General features: G+C 39.6%; 1 pseudogene; it reads right to left on the bottom strand.

Annotated features, from left to right (window-relative positions):
- Positions 1–17342: 17342 nt before the first annotated feature.
- On the bottom strand, positions 17343–18904 carry LOC138143903 (glutaryl-CoA dehydrogenase, mitochondrial pseudogene; annotated as a pseudogene).
- Between the last annotated feature and the right edge of the window lie 780 nt (positions 18905–19684).

Raw genomic sequence — 19684 nt, forward strand, 5'->3', positions numbered from 1 at the left:
CTTTAAAACCCTATATACAACCTGGTCCCAACCTACTTTTCTGGGTTTTATTGCATTTCTCTTCATATACTTTATAATCCAGTCACATTTGCATTCTCTCTGCACCTCACTTTAACCTGTCAAAATCCTAAATTTCCTTCAAAATTCAGCTTGAGTGTTACCTCCTTTTCAAAAGCCTTTCCTGATTCTTCCAGTGTAAACTCACTCCTCCTCAATATTACCTTGTACCTATCAATATGTGTCATCTTCCCATATAGTATGTAAGCTCCTTGAAGGTAGGCACTGTTTCATTTGGCCCAGCAGAGCAGCTGGCAGAGAGGAGACACCTAACAAATGCTTGCTGAAATGAAAGGCGGCACATGTGGAAGCCCTACAGACAGTGAATTGATTTCACAAATATATGTTGTGTCTAATGCCAAAGAAAACAACAACCAAAACACGTTTCTGCATGCATGATGCTCACTTCCAAATTAATTCTTTTTCATTCTTCCTGTCAAGAGATTTCTGAAAAGCTCATCTGCTTCCCATATTTTTGAAAACCTATCTACTATCAAACTAAAAGAGAACACTATCCAATTCCAGTCAATTTCAAAGTTGTCACTTTTCATTTATTTATTTATTTGCTTTTTGGAGGGGGGAAGGCAGGGCAGTTGGGGTTAATTGACTTGGTCAAGGTCACACAGCTAGTAAGTGTGATCAAGTGTCTGAGCTGCATTTGAACTCAGGTGCACCTGACTTCTGGGCTGGTGCTTTATTCACTGCGCCACCTAGTGGCTCCCCAAAGTTGCTACTTTTAAATCAGTGTTAAGACTCTAGAAGATGCATTCATTTGTTGTTATTGTTGTTTTTTTTTAATCAGTTAATTTACCTGCAAGAAAGATTAGGGTAAGAAATGCTCATTTGTTGGGGGTGGCTAGGTGGTGCAGTGAGTAGAGCACCAGCGCTGGAGTCAGGAACACCTGAGTTTGGTTCCGACCTCAGACATTTAACACCCACCAAAAAAAAAAAAGTTAATTTGTAACAAATGGAAATTCTTACTATTCAAAAACAACACAGGTATTGAGAATTAGCAGGCTCACCTCTGCTAAATTCTCTTCAGATTTTCAAGTACTGAGAGGGAGGGGAGGATGGGGACACTAAGTCATCCTGCAGCCATAATGAACATAAGGAATGTCACAGGAACCTGTGCTTGTACTGCCCTAAAAATTTACTTTTATTCCAAAGAGATTGATACCAAAGTGGATACAACTGTACTACTGAAGTTCTTGATTATGCATGTTTGTTACCAGAAACTCTCTTCCTTTGAGGTTCAGTCAATCCATATTTACCACCCAATCAAGATTCTGGTGACAGTTGTCTCCCAAATGCCCAGGAAACTCCCCTTTTTTTACCTCGGGGAGTCCGATGCCTGGCTCCCACCCTCTTTCCTCTCCAACATACTAGAGGACTTGGACATATATAGATAGTCCCTCAAACAGCTCAGAAACTTTACAGTTCAACACTTCCCACAACCTCTTCCTCCATCTCACTGAAGTCGCACACAAAGACTGTCATACCCTTGATCTTGCCATCACCCATAAATGAGCCACTTCCATGTTCATGAAATCTGATCACAGTCTATTGTAATTCCACCATTATGTCTGCCTTGCAACCCTAAACCCTCTTCTTTGTCCATGCTATGACCTTTCATGCTTTTGACCCCTCAGTTCTATCCTAGGCCATCACCCAATACCAGGGTTCATCTTCAGAGGGGGAAATTGACGTAAAGAAGTCCCCAAAGAATAAGGTTAAATGGTCACCTTCCCAAAAAGAATTTATAGAAGACTTTTAAAAGACTTTAAAAATTAAATGATAAGAGATGAAGGAAAAACTAAAAAAGAAAATAAAAATAATTCAAGAAAAACAGGAAGGATATTGAAAGGAAAGTCAGCCAACTAGAAAAGGAGATTCAGAATCTTTTCTTTTGTCTTTCTTTTTTTGGAGGGCAATTGGGGGTTAAGTAACTTGCCCAAGGTCATACGGCTGGGGGGAGGGTGTGTGTGCGTGTGTGTGTGTGTGTGTGTGTGTGTGTGTGTATGCTAAGTGTCTGAGGCTATATCTGAACTCAGGTCCTCCTGACTCCAGGGCCAGCGCTCTACTCACTGCGCACCTAGCTGCCCCGAGATTCAGAATCTTAAGGGAAAAAGTGACACCTTAAAAATTAGAATTGAGCAAAATGGAACCAGTGAAATTATGAGAGATCAAAAAATGATTAAAATATGAATAATGAAAAAAATGGAAGAGAAAGTGAAACATCTCATAAGAAAAACAACAGATTTGGAAAATAGATCAAGAAGAGAAAATATAAAAATAATTGGACTAACTGAAAGTTACGATCATAAAAAGAATCTTGATATAATAATAAAAAAAAATGATTAAAGAAAATTGTCCTGAAGTATCGGAACAAGGGGGAAAGCAGAAATAGAAAAAAATCTATCAATCACCACTTTAAAAAGATCCTATGAGGAAAATTCATAGGAATATCACAAATTCAAAAATTCCCAGCTCAAGGAAAAATTATAAAAAACATCAAGATTAAAGCAATTTAAATAGGATGGTGCCACAACTAGAATTACACAAGACCTAGCAGCAGAAACATTAAAGGACCACCAGTCTTGGAATACAACATATAAAAGAGCAAAAGAACTGGGGCTCCCCCAAAAATATCATACCGTGCAAAGTTAACTATTATCTTGAATGAAAAAAAAATGGCCATTTGATAAACTCTTAGATTTTCAAGACTTTGTTACAAAAAAAAACAAATTTATTAGACAATTCAACATACAAGAACCAATATAAATATAAGGTACAAAACAAAGACTGATTATAAATCCATAAGGATTGTTTACTTTTTATGTATGTAAGATGTAAAATTTATGTCTAAGATTCTTATTAATAATTGAGTATTTCATAGGAAAGATTGGGGAGAACCTGGGCATCATATTAACTTAAAAAGTAAAACCATTTAGGAACAGCTAAAAAGAGTAATTATTTTATACAAATGAGGTGCAAGAGGAAGAATTGATACATAGGAATTAGATGGGTGTGGAGGGCAGGTAGTTCTGGTAACCTACCTAAGTTTATAATCAGTGGTTTCTCTCAGAAAATCACAGACCCCCAAAGAAGACAGTGAATGCTTTAAATACCTTTGTAAAAAAGGGATGCTCTGAGAAGTGACAATCACCCCTGATTGATGGACATTTAATGAGGAGGTGGTATAGGAGGCTTCAGCTGCTCCTGCTAAGAACATGACTTGATTGTGAAACTCAGCTGCCTCCAGAAAACTGGGCAGGGGACTCCATCTCCATATAGACCACTCTGGTTGGTTTTTTTCTTCATGAGCTGGGGTCACCCTAAATTCTAATGGAGGGGCACAAAGACAGACTGTTCTCCTTTTGACAACAACTTGCCCAGACTGGATTCTGTTTACACTCTAAACAGAAGGTGTCCTAGTTGGGTAGGATCTGACCCAAGAGTTAATTAGGGCAATTTCATCAATCAGTCATGGCTTTCAGAGTATGACTGGCCTTGTACAGGGGCTGGACCCTAAAGGAGGAAATAAAGGAGAAAAGCCTGGATTCTACTTTAGTGCTTGGTTGTTAATATAATAGAAAAATAACTTCTCTCGAAAGAGAATATTCTCTCCCTCACTGTAAACACTACTCATTTTAATGCAGTATAAGAAGGCCAAACACAGAACTATAGTAAGTAATACTGAAATCATTCCACCTACATCTAATGCCATTCAGGTCACAGATTTTCATGTCTTGACAGACTGTGAAGGATTCTGTAGAAATTCATTTTATCTTCAGCACGTCTCTCATTTATTGGTCTGATAACTCTGTAAAAAAAGTAACTGGAGGTTTGGTTGGCCTGATTTGTTCTCAATGAACCCAGATTTTCTCAAAGTGCTCACTCCTTTTCTTTCTTACTTTCTTTTTTGCCTTTTTTAGGAGGGGGGAAGGCTGGGCAATTAGGGTTAAATGACTTGCCCGAGGTCACACAGCTAGTAAGTGTTAAGTGTCTGAGATGGTATTTGAATTCAGGTCCTCCTGACTCCAGGACCAATGCTCTATTCACTGCACCAACTAGCTGCCCCTACTCCCTCCTTTTCTAAGTGCTTACAAACTATGTTATTAATACTCAGTTCTAGATTTCTATCTGGAATTGATATCAAGGTCACTGGGGTATAGTCTGAAATATCTACTTTCACAGAATCACAGAATTTTAGAGTTAAAAGGGAATTCAGCCACCATCAACTCCAATCCACACTTTAAAGTAGTGATTCTTACATTTTATTTTATAATTTTTTCATTACTCTTTTATTTATTTTTAGTTTTCAACATTCATTTCCATAAGATTTTGAGTTACAAATTTTCTCCCTGTCTTTCACCTACCCCCCATCCCAAGATAGCATATTTTATACTCTTAAAAATTATCAAAAACAACACCAATGAGTTTATATATATATATATATATATATATATACAAATCTAACATATTTGAAATTAAAATATCTTAGCATTATTATGAAAATTGTTTTGAATTCAAGGATCCCCAGAAAGAGTCTCAGTGACTTCAAACTACACGTTGAAAAACACTGCCTTAGGGAACATGATGGATAGAGTATTAGCCCTAAGTCAGGAGGACCTGAGTTCAAATTCAGCCTTAGAAACTTATTAGTTGTGTGACCCAGGGCAAGTCAGTTAACCCCAATAGGAAAGGGGGGGGGAGGGAGAGAGGGAGAGAGAGAGAGAGAGAGGGAGAGGGAGAGGGAGAGAGAGACAGACAGACAGAGAGACAGAGACAGAGAGAGAGAGTAAAGGAATATATTATTTATTATTATTCTTCATTATTGCCCAATAATTAGTAATCCATTCTCTGCCAGAAGACCTCCACTGAAGGAGAACCTACCACCTCTCAAGGGAGCCATTTCACTTTGGGGCAACTCTAATGATTGAAAAGGTTTTCCTGATGTCTCTACCTTAAATTTGCCTCTTTGCCATTTTTACCAGTTACTCCTGATTCTGCTCTGCAGAGCAAAAGAATCCTCCCAATACTTCAAGGCGGCTAACGCAGCCCACCCCCAAAGTCTTCACTTCTCTAGGCTCAATACTCTTTGACTCATTTTCTTCAAACTCATCCTAACATCACCCTGCTTTCCTCCCCCTGGATGCTCTCTAACTCCTCAATGTTATGCCTAACCTGTGGTGACCACAACAGCACATGTTACTCAAGGTATTCTGAGCAGAGCAGAGGAGACTGGGACTATCCTTTCCCTATTCCTTGGCCTGCCAATGCAGCCCCAGATCACACTGGCTATTTTAACTGCCACATTCCACTGCTGATATTCTTTGCTATGTTTGAAAATCATGACATATTTGCTACCTACAGAACACTGTCACTTCTTCTAAGACTCCCCAGTGAGAGAAGGTAAATACTTTCTTATTCTCACTTAGCATATGTGTGTGCTTGTGCACAACATATATACACACAGACATATTTCAAGTTTGCAAAGTGTTTAATATACCCCATCTTATTTGTGTTTTAGAATCCTGCTGGACAGATCTACAGATATTCCCAGCTTACAGATAGTGTTCATAAAGGTTCTGTGACTTTTCCATGGTCACACAGGCCTAGGCGTCCAAGATAGGATAGAGGCCTGTCTCCCTGGCTTCCAATCAGCGCCCTCTGCACTCCACTACGCTGCTTCTGTCTCACTTATCTTGGATTTCAAGTTTCTCTTCACTATTTTTGTTCTAGGCTTCCTAGTCTAATGTTCATTCATCTTGGCAAAGAACAAAAGAAAAAAGAGTTGAGTAGTTATGCTTTCTGTCATCAATAGATCCTGGAAAGTCCTAAATCTCTCATGTATGTGCAAGAAGAAAAAGCTCTCATTTTTATTAGGCTAAAGTAAATAAGGCAGGTGTCAGAGTTCATCTCCTTGGAGGATTTCAGAAAAAAAAACAACTTTGTTTACTATGGTCACATAATGAAAAGTGAGGAAATAATTTCTTCCTATTATGTGGCAGAGGAAATTATTGCCCAATAGGGGGCTAATGAAATTGTCTTCCAGCTAAGTACATAATGGAGGGACAAAGTGCTAGGTGTTAGCTTGATTAGAGTCTCCATGCCCTAAATTACACCTTGTTAGAGGTAGGCAGTCTATACATTATGGTTAAGTGGATGGAAATGACAGGACACACCTAATATTTTCATTACAGTGACAAGTTTGTTTGGCTTCCTTCTCACAATATATCATTAAAGCTGTAGCAATAACAAAGCATTTTCTTTCTTCAACTAAGATATAGAATATATCAACTAGTATATACATGATGACATATATATATATATATATATATATATATATAATATCCAACATAACAAATAAAAACTTGTTAAAAACCTTCTATGTGCAAGGCACTTTGATAGGCACTGAGGATACAAAAACAAAACACAAAACAGACCTCAGGAAGCTTACATTCAGTATATACACACATATATAATTAACAAAAATCTATGTTTTATATAAGATAAATATATAAATTATATATAGGAACACATATAAATTAGGGATAATCTCATAGTGAAGGTACTAGCAGTAATATGATGGCTTTTACTATATAGGGAAAGTAGAAACAATCACCTTGACTGTGCCCATTGACTTAAGCATAAAGAACATAACCAAGTGATACTTTGGAAATTTCTCCCTGTAACAGGTCTAAAATATAAGTTTAATATTACACAAATCAGGTGTGGGAAATGTCTCTGTCTCTCTCTGTAAGAGGGCAAGGGTAGCCTACATATAGGTTAAGTAATGATGTCTCAAAGGTATAGCAGAACCAAGAGACACATGGCAGGACAAATTCAATCTTTCACAGATGAAGACAGAATAGTTAACATCTAGACTTGGCTTCTCAAACCTTGATGTTGAATATCCATTATAAATACAAAGAAAACTGGAATACTTCCTCATTTCACAGTCTAGGAAATGGATTTATTTTTATTTGGCTTAAATGAAAGAAACCTTGGAGATTGTGAACCCTGTTACATAACCATTATCCGTCAAACTTGAGAAACATATGAACAGTGTTAGTACTAGCTATCCCAATGACAAGAAACAGGAAAAGTCAAAATTCTTACTTGATAATCTGCATGTGAATTTTCCATTTTGATGGGCAGTCTAAATTAAGGCAACTGTCTGCACTTTATCCCACTCACTCTTCTGTGAGTTTTATTTCCAAAACCTTTACTTCTATCATACTGAGATCTACCTTTATTAAAAATTAACTTGATTACCGACTATGAAACATTTGGCCCTGCTATTGATCAGGTCTCCAAACCTGCAAAAGTACAGGACAAATTAAATCAGTGAAAAAGGAAGGCCTACAGAAAGAAATGACTAGTACTGTCTGCATATGTTGAGCTCTTGGTCTTAACTTGGAAAATAATGTGATTCAGAGGCAAAAATGGCAACTGGTCATTAATACCAGTGCACATAAGACACATAGCCACTACTATGTGGATCCTTCACAAGAAAGAATAATGTCCGAATACGGTTGAGCTTGCTCCTGGTCTTCCTCATTCCTTATGGGCTTTCTGAATTACAACTGACTAGCAAAAATATCTTTTTATCAAGATCTTCCCAAGGGTATGTCAAATGAAAGTTCCCTAGAGCATACAAATCTTTTTGAAGAGGTTAACCTGATCACCAATGTATCTGTCAGACCACAGAAAAAGTGATAAGTAAATCAACTACTTCCACAGAATAGGGACTTTTACTTAGCACGCTCAATTGAACCGGTTAAAGCCTATCTGCTGGAATAAGCAGCTGTCTACTGGGCCTCTAACCAGGGGCAGGCCGGCAGTTTTACTTCACCTAGTCAGAAACCCAAGAATGATTAGATTTTTACCCTACTACAGACTGCCTCTGGGGCTCACAGAAAGTTTGCAGTTCCCTGGATTAAGGTACTGCCAAGAGCCTTGAAAAGAAACAGCAGGATAAGGCAATAAGCAGGCATCAGAGGAAACAGCTCAGGATCCTTCAAGGCCCCAACATTCCCTCTAGAAGTATACAGAGCCAAGCTTTAACATAAAGCCTCAACTCAGAAAGTATGGAAGAATGAGCAAATAAAATAAGACACTCATGTAAAAAGTTATCATGGAGCCAAAGACACCCAAGAAAATAACTCTGTAACATCCATAAGAAGCAAAACTTTAAACAAAAACACAGCTTGACCACAAATTCAACTAGAATTCCTGGAAAAAATGAAGCAAGGGTTTAAAAGTCACATCATAAGTGAAACCAGAGCTCTAGAAGAAAATAATTAGAGAAGGAAGAGAATGCTAGGAAAGATGGGAGGACGATTAATTACTTAGGACAAGAGATGCAAAACTAGGCCCAAGTAAAACATTCCCTTAAAATCACAATGGACAAAACAGAAGTTTATACTCCAGAAGAAAACAAGAACTATTTTTAAATGCAAATGAGAGAACAAAAACTAAGAATCAGTGGACTACCTAAAGGCCAAGACCTGAAAGAGAGCCTGAAGACCATGTTAAAAAAAATCGTGAATGAAAACTTTACAGACCTATTAAAACTAGATAACAATGTGAAAAGAGAAAGAATGCCCCAGTATACTGTATTCAGCCCATATGGCCAAGCTGGGGCTTAAATCTAAGTAACCAGGTAGTAAGAAGATAAAACCGAGAAAACTAAGGTTCTTTATATTATGCTCTAATTCCCAGTTCTGATTATCCCCACTTCTATTTTCCTCTCTTATAATCCTAATCCCTGAAAAATTCAACATATTGTCCAGAGAAACCACCTAATGAGAAAGCATACTTTCTACCAGTAATTACTGTTTGCTTCATTTGCATTGCATTCTTCACTTAGGTAATTAACAGAGCCATTAACACTTCTGTCCTCAAAGTTTTTTTTTTCCTTTGAATAAAAAAAACCTCCTCACCTTTATATAAGCAGCTAAGTGGTACAGTGGCCAGAAAACAAGGCTTGAAGTCAAGACATGAGTTCAAATCCAGCATCAGATACTTACATATTTCTGTTAATCTAGATAAGTCACTTGACTCCTGTATGCCTTAGTTTCTTCAATTGTAAAATGGGTATAATCATAGCACCTCCCTCACAGGATTGCTTTGAATATCAAATGAGATGATATTTATAAAGCACACTAAATATAACTTCCTTCTTATTTTAAGTGCTTGATATAAAAATAAAATTTATTTTTACTCTACTTGCTTTGAAAATATTTATTTTCCATAAGTGGTTATAAGAGCCAGGGAATATTTTTCTCTTAAGGCTCCTTTAATATTGTCTGGGTCAATTCCACAAAGCTGATAGAAGCTTTCTCTTTAGCTCTACCTAATCCTCCCCCAAAAGTTCTCCATACAATTTTGTCACTGATAACAAAAATTTTATTTCTGACCATTGTATCACCCAGGGCTTTATTCCTTTCATGACACCCTTCCCACGCTTAAAAAAAATGAATTTAATCACATGCCACTGTAAAAACAAACCCTCTTCCAACTTATAACCAAATATTGCAGACTATTTCTAACAATTCTGGTTCACAGCTTAAAATGCAATAAACACTTGTGTACTGTGAAATCCAATTAAAATCAACAATTAAAAGTCACTCCCCTCTGCCTCCACAATCACTAGGTCAACACATCATGAGAACATCCCCTGCTTGTAGTAAGAACCCAGCAGTCACCACAGCAACCAATCAACTCAAAATTTCTCTGGAAGCAATAAAAGCCCAGAAGTTGCCATAGCTACCAGCCACCTTGCTATTTCCGGGAGGCAATGAGTTCAGCAGTTGCCATGGTAGCCATGGTAGCCAATCAGCTGGGAGTTTCTCAGAAGTAATAAAAGTTCAGCCATGTTCTCTGACAGCCATTTTCCCCAATGCTAAATCTCATAAAAAGTGGCAAAAATAAATAAAAGTAAAAGCCTTCTTAAAGTGCCAGCATGCTTCACCTATTCACCTACTTTAAGCATATAGCGTACCTACCTAGCATATAGAATATATATATATATATATATAAAACCTACCTAGCATACAGAATCAATTCAGTGAAGCCCTCCAAAATAAGGTAGGAAGGGCCACAGCAAATGGGAAAAGCAGGAAGAGATTCCAGTGGTTCAAAAGGAGGATGGGTACAAATGGAGCCTGTGGCTCAAAAATACCCCAAAACATCAGGCTGCCAGCCCTTCCATGAAGTACCCAGCACAAAGAAGCATAACTCCTATGACAAATTCACAGCTGCCCCCATGACATCTGGTATATTAATTTTGCTCACTTTAAATTCATTGTGTATGCCTTTCTCCATTTACCAGAAAGAAAAATGTCAACAAACTGTAAGGGGCATTTCCTATCTGTTTTAAAATCGTACAAGCATGCACTCCACATTACACTCCACAACCAATAAAGCTATTATATAAATGGAAATGCTTAGAATAACATATGTGTATATAAATCTGTATTGATATATCTTTAGATAAATCGCATGGCTGCCTCTGGAGCTCCTGGGCTGCAGATTGTAGGGAGAACAGGCGACCATTGAGAGGGCAATCACTCTTGCTTTGACCTGCTTGGATATGAGTCATGGTCTTGGGTGGCAGTCCTGGGGTGTGTGGCAAGTGTGCCATAGTTTGGGGTATCCATAGAGAGGATACCCTCCTCATAGCTCTGACAACATCTGCAAAAACCTCAGCAATTAGGGACACAGCTCTCTCCACTCTGGAAGCAGAGTTCTACCGTGGCAAAGAGCTCAGAAGTCAAGTAATTCGGTGCCAAGATAAGCAAGCAGAGGAAATACAATCAAACCATAGAGTCTTTTTTGGGGGGACAAAAAAAGGATCAAAACATGGAATCAGAAAAAGTCAATGAAGTAAAAAACTCTTGCATCAAAAACTTCCAAGAAAAATACAAGCTTGTTAAAGGTCATGGAGGAGCTCAAGAAAGATTTTTAAAATCAAGTAAGAGAAGTGGAGGATAAATTGGAAACAGAAATGAGAATGATGCGAGAAAATATTGAAAAGCAAATCAAGAGCGTGCTAAAGGAGACCCAAAGCAATAGTGAAGAAAATAACACCTTAAAAATAGACTAACTCAAATAGCAAAGGAGGTCCAAAAAGCCAATGAGGAGAAGAATGCCTTAAAAAGTAGAACTGCCCAGATGGAAAAGGAATTTCAAAAGCTCAGTGAAGAGAATAATTCATTGAAAATTAGATTCGAGCAAATGGAAGCTAATGACTTTGTGAGAAATAAAGCCATGATCAAAAAAAAAAAAGGGCTAGACATCATCCTTCAAGAAATTCTCAAGGAAATTTGTCCTGATATTCTAGGACCAGAGGGCAAAATAGAAATTGAAAGAATTCACTGATCACCTCTTGAAACATGTCCCCAAAAGAAAACTCCTAGGAATATCATAGCCAATTCCAGGGTTCCCATGTCAAGGAAAAAATATTACAGTGTTTCAGGAAGAAAGAATTTGAGTATTGTGGAAACACCATCAGGATAATACAAGATCTAGCAGCTTCTGCATTAAGAGATCCAGGGGCTTGGAATATGGATATTCAGGAAGTCATAGAAGCTAGGATTAAAACCAAGAATCACCTATCCAGCAAAACTAAGTATAATGCTTCAGGGGAAAATATGGTTATTCAATGAAATAGAGGACTTTCAAGTATTCTTGATGAAAAATCCAGAGCTGAATAGAAAATTTGACTTTCAAATATAAAAAGCAAGAGAAGGTAAACAAAACAGGAAAAAGATATCATAAAGGGGGTGGCTAGGTGGTGCAGTGAATAGAGCACCAGTCCTGGAGTCAGGAGGACCTCAGTTCAAATTTGGCCTCAGACACTTAACACAAAAACTAGCTGTGTGACCTTGAGCAAGTCACTTAACCCCAATTGTCCTCCAAAAAGCAAAAAAAAAATCATAAGGAACTTATTGAAGTTTAACTATTTACATTGCTACATGGAAAATGATAATTGTAAGTCATGAGATTTTTCTCAGGATCAGGATACTTGAAGAGAATATATATATGTATAGGGGGTACATGTGTGTATAAATACATATGTGTGTACATACATACATAGACAGAGGGCACAGGATCAGTTGAACAGGAAGGGATGATATCTAAAAAAATCAAATTAGGAGGTGAGAGAGGAATACAATGAGAGAATGACAAAAGGAGAGATAGAACAGAGCAAATTATCTCATATAAAAGAGGCAAGAGAAAACTGTTAAAATGGAGGGGAAGAGCAGATAGGTGAAAGGTAATGGGTCAAACTTACTCTCTTTGAATTTGGCTTAAGGAGGGAATAACATACACACTCATTTGGGTATCTTACCCTACAGGAAAGTAGGAAGGAAGGGGATAAGAGGGGGGATAATAGAAGGGAGGGCAGATTGGGGGAGAGGGTAGCTAGAAGCACATACATTTGAAAAGTGACAGGGTCAAGAAGAAAATGGAATAAGTGGGGGACAGGACAGCATTGTGTAACTATACATGTACAACTTTTATTGAATTGCTTATCTTCCCAGTGGGGGGCAGTGAGGAGGGAAGAAGGGAAAGAATCTGGAAATCAAAGTTTTAAAATCTAATGTTAAAAAAATTGCTTTTACATACAACTTGGAAATAAGATATAGAGGCACTGGTGTATAGAAATCCATCTTGCCCTACTAGAAATTTAGTGTGGGGATGGGGGAGGATATAAGAAAGAATAGATTGGGGAAGGGGTATTCAGTAGGCTTGCTCTCTTGGGGTGGTGGTAGGGGAAAGACGGGGAGAAAATTTGTCACTCAAAATCTTGTGGAAATGAATGTTGGAAACTAAAAATAAATTTATAGAAAAATAAAAAATAATAAGAAATTCAGCCTGGTGATGAGAGTTAACTGAAACAGAACAGTATATATTGCTGCCCAGAGTTAAGAAGGTATGGAGGTGGCGGTGGGAGCAGGGAGGTTCTAGTAGAAAGTTGATTTTGGTTTTGTTACTCTTTTGGGGTGAGGCTTATGGAGATCCAATGCTGCATTGAGTGGAGTTATGTATGGCATTATTTGCCTTTTTAAGAGTTTTTTTTTTAGTTTGCAAGAAAAGGGAACCCCCTATACTGAGGTTCCCAGCCCCATATTCTCCACACTCCAGAAATTATCCTCATCTCCCTCTCCCTGCAGGCAATGGAAACGTGGACTCTGCCCCCTAGGAAGTCAGGCTCTAATAAATAATCCTGAGCCTTGATGGACATAAGTTATCAGGCACCCCTCCCAGAACAAACTCCCCCTCCCTCCCAACATATCTTCCCCCACCTCTTCTATGGTTCCCAATGAACTACACAATCCAATATAGGTTCTGCCTCCAGCCATTTTATTGATGCAATTCACATGAGGAGTGATACAGATGGCGGGGGGCAGAGGATGGGGCCTAGATGGAAAAAGGCAGGAATTCATCCTTTTAGCATGCTCAGAGAAGAAATAAAAGCAACACCATCCAGAAAGTCTCAGCAGACAGGCTGGTGGCAGCATCAGCAGCTACAGAGATCAGAGTCTCATCTTGATCTTGGGGGCCCATGTTGCACAGCTCGGTATGACAGCAGTAATTAATCAGACTACAGGTGGTGTCCATGTATGTGATATTCTGCTCTTGTCCACAGTGGCTGGCCTCCATGCAACCCTTCGTGATGACTGTTGGGAGACCAAGGACAGCGCCACGGCCTAGGTAGCAGTCATCTTCCTCTGCACAGATTATCTGGGCACCCAGACAGTTTCCAATGTTAGTGATGTCACAATAGTAGCATGCCTCTATAACATACCCCCAACTTGATCATCTATCCTTTGCTTAAAAACATGTGAGGGGGAACCCACTGCCACTGTTGCACCTTTGCATAGTTGTTCATTTCTTCTAAAGGAAGATACTTTAGAAGGGATTACCCAAACCAGAGTTTATCCTTTTTCCACTGCTAGGACCAATCCAGGAACTAACAAGGTGGATACCCTAGCACCCCATGCCCCAGCCCTCTTGGATAACCAAGAACCAAGTCACATCTATCCTTCCCCCATTTTCTGCACCGATCCCCACCTCGAGGGTTTGAGAAATGTAGTTAATATGACCCTCGTCCTGGTAAAGAGAGTAATTGACATGTGACTACAAAGTCTCTGGACAGTGTCTATTGGTCAGGCCAATGGCATGTGAGGGCATGAGACCAGGTAAGTTCTGCTTGTTTTTTCGTGACTTTTTATGAGCGTTGAGAAGCATGGTTACCCTAATCTTATGCTGGATTGAACTGAGCTGTGTGTGGCATTCCTTTGCTTTTTGATAAAGACATTATTTAGCTTACCCAAAGGAAAAGGTACCCAGAACTGAGGTTCTAAGCACTTGACATCTGTTTTCTCTCTCTTCGTGCCCAAAGGCAGGGGAAGTAATTACTAGTCTGCTCATGGATTCTTATTCAGACAATCTGTGGTATGAGAAGAGAGGATAAAGAAGCCAGTGGCTGGTAACAAGGTTCTCTTCTCCTCTATGTTCTTCCTTGGCCACACCACTGTTCTCAATGTCACATAACTAGGGGTAGTTAGGTGACAGTGGATAGAGTGCCAGACCTAGTCATGAAAACTCCTCTTACTTGATTCAAGTCCAGACAGTTACTATATGTGTGACCCTGGGCAAGTCACTTCACCCTATTTGCCTTAGTTTCCCCATCTGTAAAATGACCTAGAGGAAAAAATGAAAACCACTCCAGTATCTTTGTCACATACAGGTGGACACAATTGAAATGACTCAATTACAACAAAGGCATCCTTCCTTCTCCCTTCATCCCTACCTATTCAACCCACAGCACTCAGCAAGGTCCTATGAAACCCCATTTCCTGACAACCTAGCTTGGGGCAAACCCACAAATCACTGACTTTGTCTCATCTCACCCAACCCTTGAAAGTCTGAAGTCAATGGGATCTGCTTGGCCTTCACCCCTATTGGTCTTTAGCATGACCCATTTCGTACTCCCCTTCTCAGAGCTTGGAAACCTGGGCTGTGGGGAGTGAAAGCTTCCAAAGAAGGAAGAAGCATGGAAAAGGAGCTAAAGAGGGAGAAGCTGCTACCTGACAGAAACAAGCTGTCAGAGGCCCATGTAGTGTTGGGCTTCCCTCTACCCTGCCCATTGCCTCTGGGTGTCCTCATGTACCAGTTTACAAATTAACTTTAATCCAGTGCAGGAGGGGTACTTGGAAGGAGGATGGAGAGTAGAGCCTAGAGATCCTGGCAAACGGGTCTTCTATCTTCCTCCAGGCACACACCAGTCAACGAATAAGCCATGCCAACATTAGCCTGGCGGCCACAGCGGCAGTGCTGGTTGTGTGCAGTCACAGTGGGGCACCTCCACACAGTCTTTTTCTTGATATATAGGAGGCCTCTGGCCAGTATAACACTTCTTTTCTCTGCAGTTCATCATGGTATCCACATTGTGACCAGCCTCACTTATATCATAGTAGTAACATTGCTTTGTATCTAGCATTAGGTCTAGAATTAATGGAATTTTAGTCAAGGCTAAAGTGTAAGTGCTGGGCAGGCCTACATGGTCAGTGTGGGAGGTGGTGGTTGGGGGCACATATATAACTCCATACTCTTCAACACATCAGTTCAGAGCTTGCAAGGCTTTATTGTCCTGAGAAACTGGTTGTTGTCCTTCATACTTGAAGAGTATCAAAATGACATCATTGTGTCAGGGTAAAGGGACAGTGTATCCAATCATGGCTAAGCAGACCAATATGAGCTGGGAATACTCTACCCCTAGCAGATCCACCAACAGGTGACATTAAAAAAATTACATGACAATGAATGGCATTAACAGGTGACATTAACATCTAGTGAAGCTTAAGAGGTTTAGAATAAAGATATCACAGGGGAAAATGTAACTCTGTGCACCTGGGTATATGTATTTGTGTATACATGAGAAATTACAGGGGTGAAGATTCTCCTTTCTTAGTGAGATAAGGCAGCAATATCTTCTGGTCCACTTCAGTTTTTGCCATAGTCTTAGTAGAACATTCTAGGTTTTCTTCATTAGGAAGGAATTAAGTTTTTTTAATTAAATTTTATGTTAATTTTTAATTTGCATCATTCATTTCCACAAAATTTTGAGTTACAAATTTTATCCCCATCTTGCCCCTACCCTCACCCCAAAACAGTGATCCCACTGTATACCCCCTCCCCCAAGCTGCTCTCTCCTATATCCTCCCCCATCCCCCTTCTGACTTTCCAGTAGAGAAAGATGGATCTCCATACCCCAGTGCCTGTATATATTATTTCCCAGTTGCATGTAAAATGATAATAATAATAATTTCTTTAAACATTGGATTTTAAAACTTTGAATTTCAGATTCTTTCCATCCCTCCCTTGTCACCCACTCTTACTGGAAAGATAAGCAATTCAATATAGGTTGTACATGTGTAGCTAATGCAAAACATTTCCATAGTGGATATATTGTAAAAGACTGACTATATTTCCCTCATTCCTATCCCGCCCCCCCCACTTGTTCTATTCTCTATTTTGACCCTGTCCCTTTTTAAAAGTGGGTGCTTCCAACTTCCTTACCCCCCCAGCCTGCCCTCCCTTCCATCATCCCCCTTCCTCCTCTTCCCCCCTACTCTCCTGTAGGGCAACATACCCTATTTAGTGTGTATGTCATTCCCTCCCTAAGCCAAATTCAATGAGAATAAGGTTGACCAATTCCCTTTTGCCTTCCTGTTCTTCCTTCCCCTCCAATGTAACAGTTTTCTGTTGCCTCTTCTATGTGGGATAATTTACCCCATTCTATCTCTCCCCATCTCCTCTCATTATGTTCCTCTCTCACCTCTCAATTTCACCTTTTAAGTATCATCCCTTCCTATTCAACTGGTCTTCTGCCCTCTGTCTATGTATACCTGTACACATATGTACACACACTCACATATGTATTCATATGCCCATATACCCATATACCCTCCTATATAGACATATGTATATATGTGTGTGTGTATATATATATACATATATATATTTCTATTCCCTTCAACTATTATCATACTGAGAATAGTTTCATAACTTGAAATTATTGTTTTGTTTTGTTTTTTGGTCAGCAGAATGTGCTCTTTATTAATGCATTTGTTCCCAGTCTGCTCCCAAGTTCAGGACACTGAATGATACCCCTGGAAATCAATGGGTGGTCAGGAGGGTCAGGAGGCATTAGTAAACCAGGAAGTATTATGGGTTTGGGTGACAGATCTTAGTTATTTATTTACAAATGAAGCAGCTTCATAAAAGCTGCTCTGAAGTTCATTTTTCTTCCTCTTGCTCCCTGTTTTAAAAAAAAAAAAACTTATTTCCCAAGTTATATAAAATTAATAACAGTTGGTTGATTGAAAGGGACTGGTATAGCATGTACAATCATATTCTTTCAGCATTTCAACAGAAGAACTGATTTTAGAACAAAGTGCAGTCAGGTATAGAAATCAATTTCTTCAATCTCCACCCCCATCTTCCCGAAAGGAAAGTAACAGCCAATTCTCCAGAAAAGCAGGCTTCATACAACCTGTAGAATCAATACAGACACAATGAAATGACAACTCTTTTCTGAAAGATGTTTGTCAGCCTTCAAGTAAAACAGGTTCACTTCCCAGCAGTGAATGCCAGAATTCCTATGATAGCTCTCCCAAGGATCAGGGCATGGATGTCATGAGTACCTTCATAAGTGTTTACAGCTTCCAGGTTCATGACGTGCTAGATCACCTGATACTCATCCAAAATCCCATTCCCACTAAGCACATCATCTGCCTTCTGCCAGTATCAAGGGCTTTGCCACAACAATTCCTTTTCAGCACTGAAACCATTTCTGGGGTCACCTTGTCCTTGTCCATCAAGCGCCCACGATGCAGGCAAGCATGAAGGCCCAGGGTGATCTCTGTGAGCATATCAGCCATTTTTTTTCTGGATGAGCTGGTTTCCAGCCAACAGGAACCCAAACTGCTTCTTGTCCAGGGTGTACTGGCGAGCTGTGTGCAGACAGAACTCTGCAGCCCCCAGTGCCCCCCAAGCAATGCCAAATCGAGCTGTGTTCAGACATCCAAAAGGGCCAGCAAGGCCAGACACATTAGGCAGCATGTTCTGTTCTAGTACTTCCACATCGTCCATGAGGATTCTTCCTGTGACTGAGGTTCGAAGTGAAAATTTGCCTTTGATCTTGGAAGCCAATAATCCCCACATGCCCTTCTCTAACAAGAAGCGCCGAATCCGACCATCCTCACACATTTCCCAGATCACAAACAGGTCAGCCTCAGGTGAATTAGTGATCCATGTCTTGGAGCCACTCAGGGTGTAGGTCTTGCTGGCTGCATTGCAGCGGGCCTTAGTCTCCATACCGCCTGGGTAACTTCCATGATTGGGCTCCATTAACCCAAAGCAGCCCAGGATTTCCCCCTTTGCCAGTTGGGGCATGAACTTCTGCCGCTGCTCTTCAGAGCCATAGGCATAAATGGAATACATGACCAGGGAGGACCTGTGACTAGTAGCCACTGCCTACACATTCCAGTTCCTGAGTCAGAAGTCCATAGATTACAGATGAGATTCCAGCACAGCCATACCCTTTAATGGTGGGGACTAGCACACCCACTTGCCCCAGTTCTTAAATGATGTCCTGGTGAAACACTTCATTCCAATTAGTTAGGAAGACATAGGGCATGAGCTTTTCCTGGCAGTAGGCTTGGAAAGTATCTCGGGTCAGGATCTCATCAGGTGTCAGTTGTGATTCCAGAAGAAGTGGGTCCTGCCAATTGAAGTTGGGGCGCGAAGCCAGGGTTTTTGAAATTTTAGGTCACATTCTTTCATCCACATTTTGCTCAGAAGGAAAATATTTAAAATATCCTGCTGGTGGCAGCAACAACTTATTTTTAACTTTCATAAAATAAATCAAACCTAAGATTTATAGGCAAATACATGGAAGAAAGAGGTAACTTCTTAGGTACAGGAAGATTTTAACCCCCAAAATGTTTAAACTCATTTTTAAAACTACCTCCTTTTTCAAGTTTGAGGTTATCTTTTTTATGGTATCTTATCTTTTATTATTATCTTATCGTTACATATAATAGGGGGAGTTAGGTGTCACAGTGGATAGAGCACTAAGCCTGGAGTCAGGAAGACCTGAATTCAAATATGACACTTACTAGTGTCAATCAATTATTAGTTATGTGACCCTAAGCAAGTCACTTAACCCCTAGTTGCCTTAGTTTCCGCATCTATAAAATAAGCTCAAGAAGGAAATGGCAAACTACTCCAGAATCTTTGCCAAGAAAACTCCAAATGGAGTCATGAAGAGTCAGATACCACTGAAACAAGTGAACACCAACAACACCACTACTTAGGCCTGTGAGGATGTCTAAATTCTTGGATGTTTCTGAGAACCTGGTAGGTGAGAATCAAAAATATCTGTTGACACTTTAGAAAGACGTGATAGACCCTAAGTAGTCCCTCAGTTGGGTCCAGACAGGAACAGCAGAAAGGAGGTGAGGGCTACATTTGATAAAAGAAAAAAAAAAAGAACCCATTTGGTTCCTGTTTGTCAGATGACAAGATGGGATATCCATAA

Source organism: Petaurus breviceps, unplaced genomic scaffold (genome assembly GCF_028583685.1).
Source record: "Petaurus breviceps papuanus isolate PSGF00001 unplaced genomic scaffold, PetGlider_PUasm1.0 90681, whole genome shotgun sequence".
NCBI lineage: Eukaryota > Metazoa > Chordata > Mammalia > Diprotodontia > Petauridae > Petaurus > Petaurus breviceps.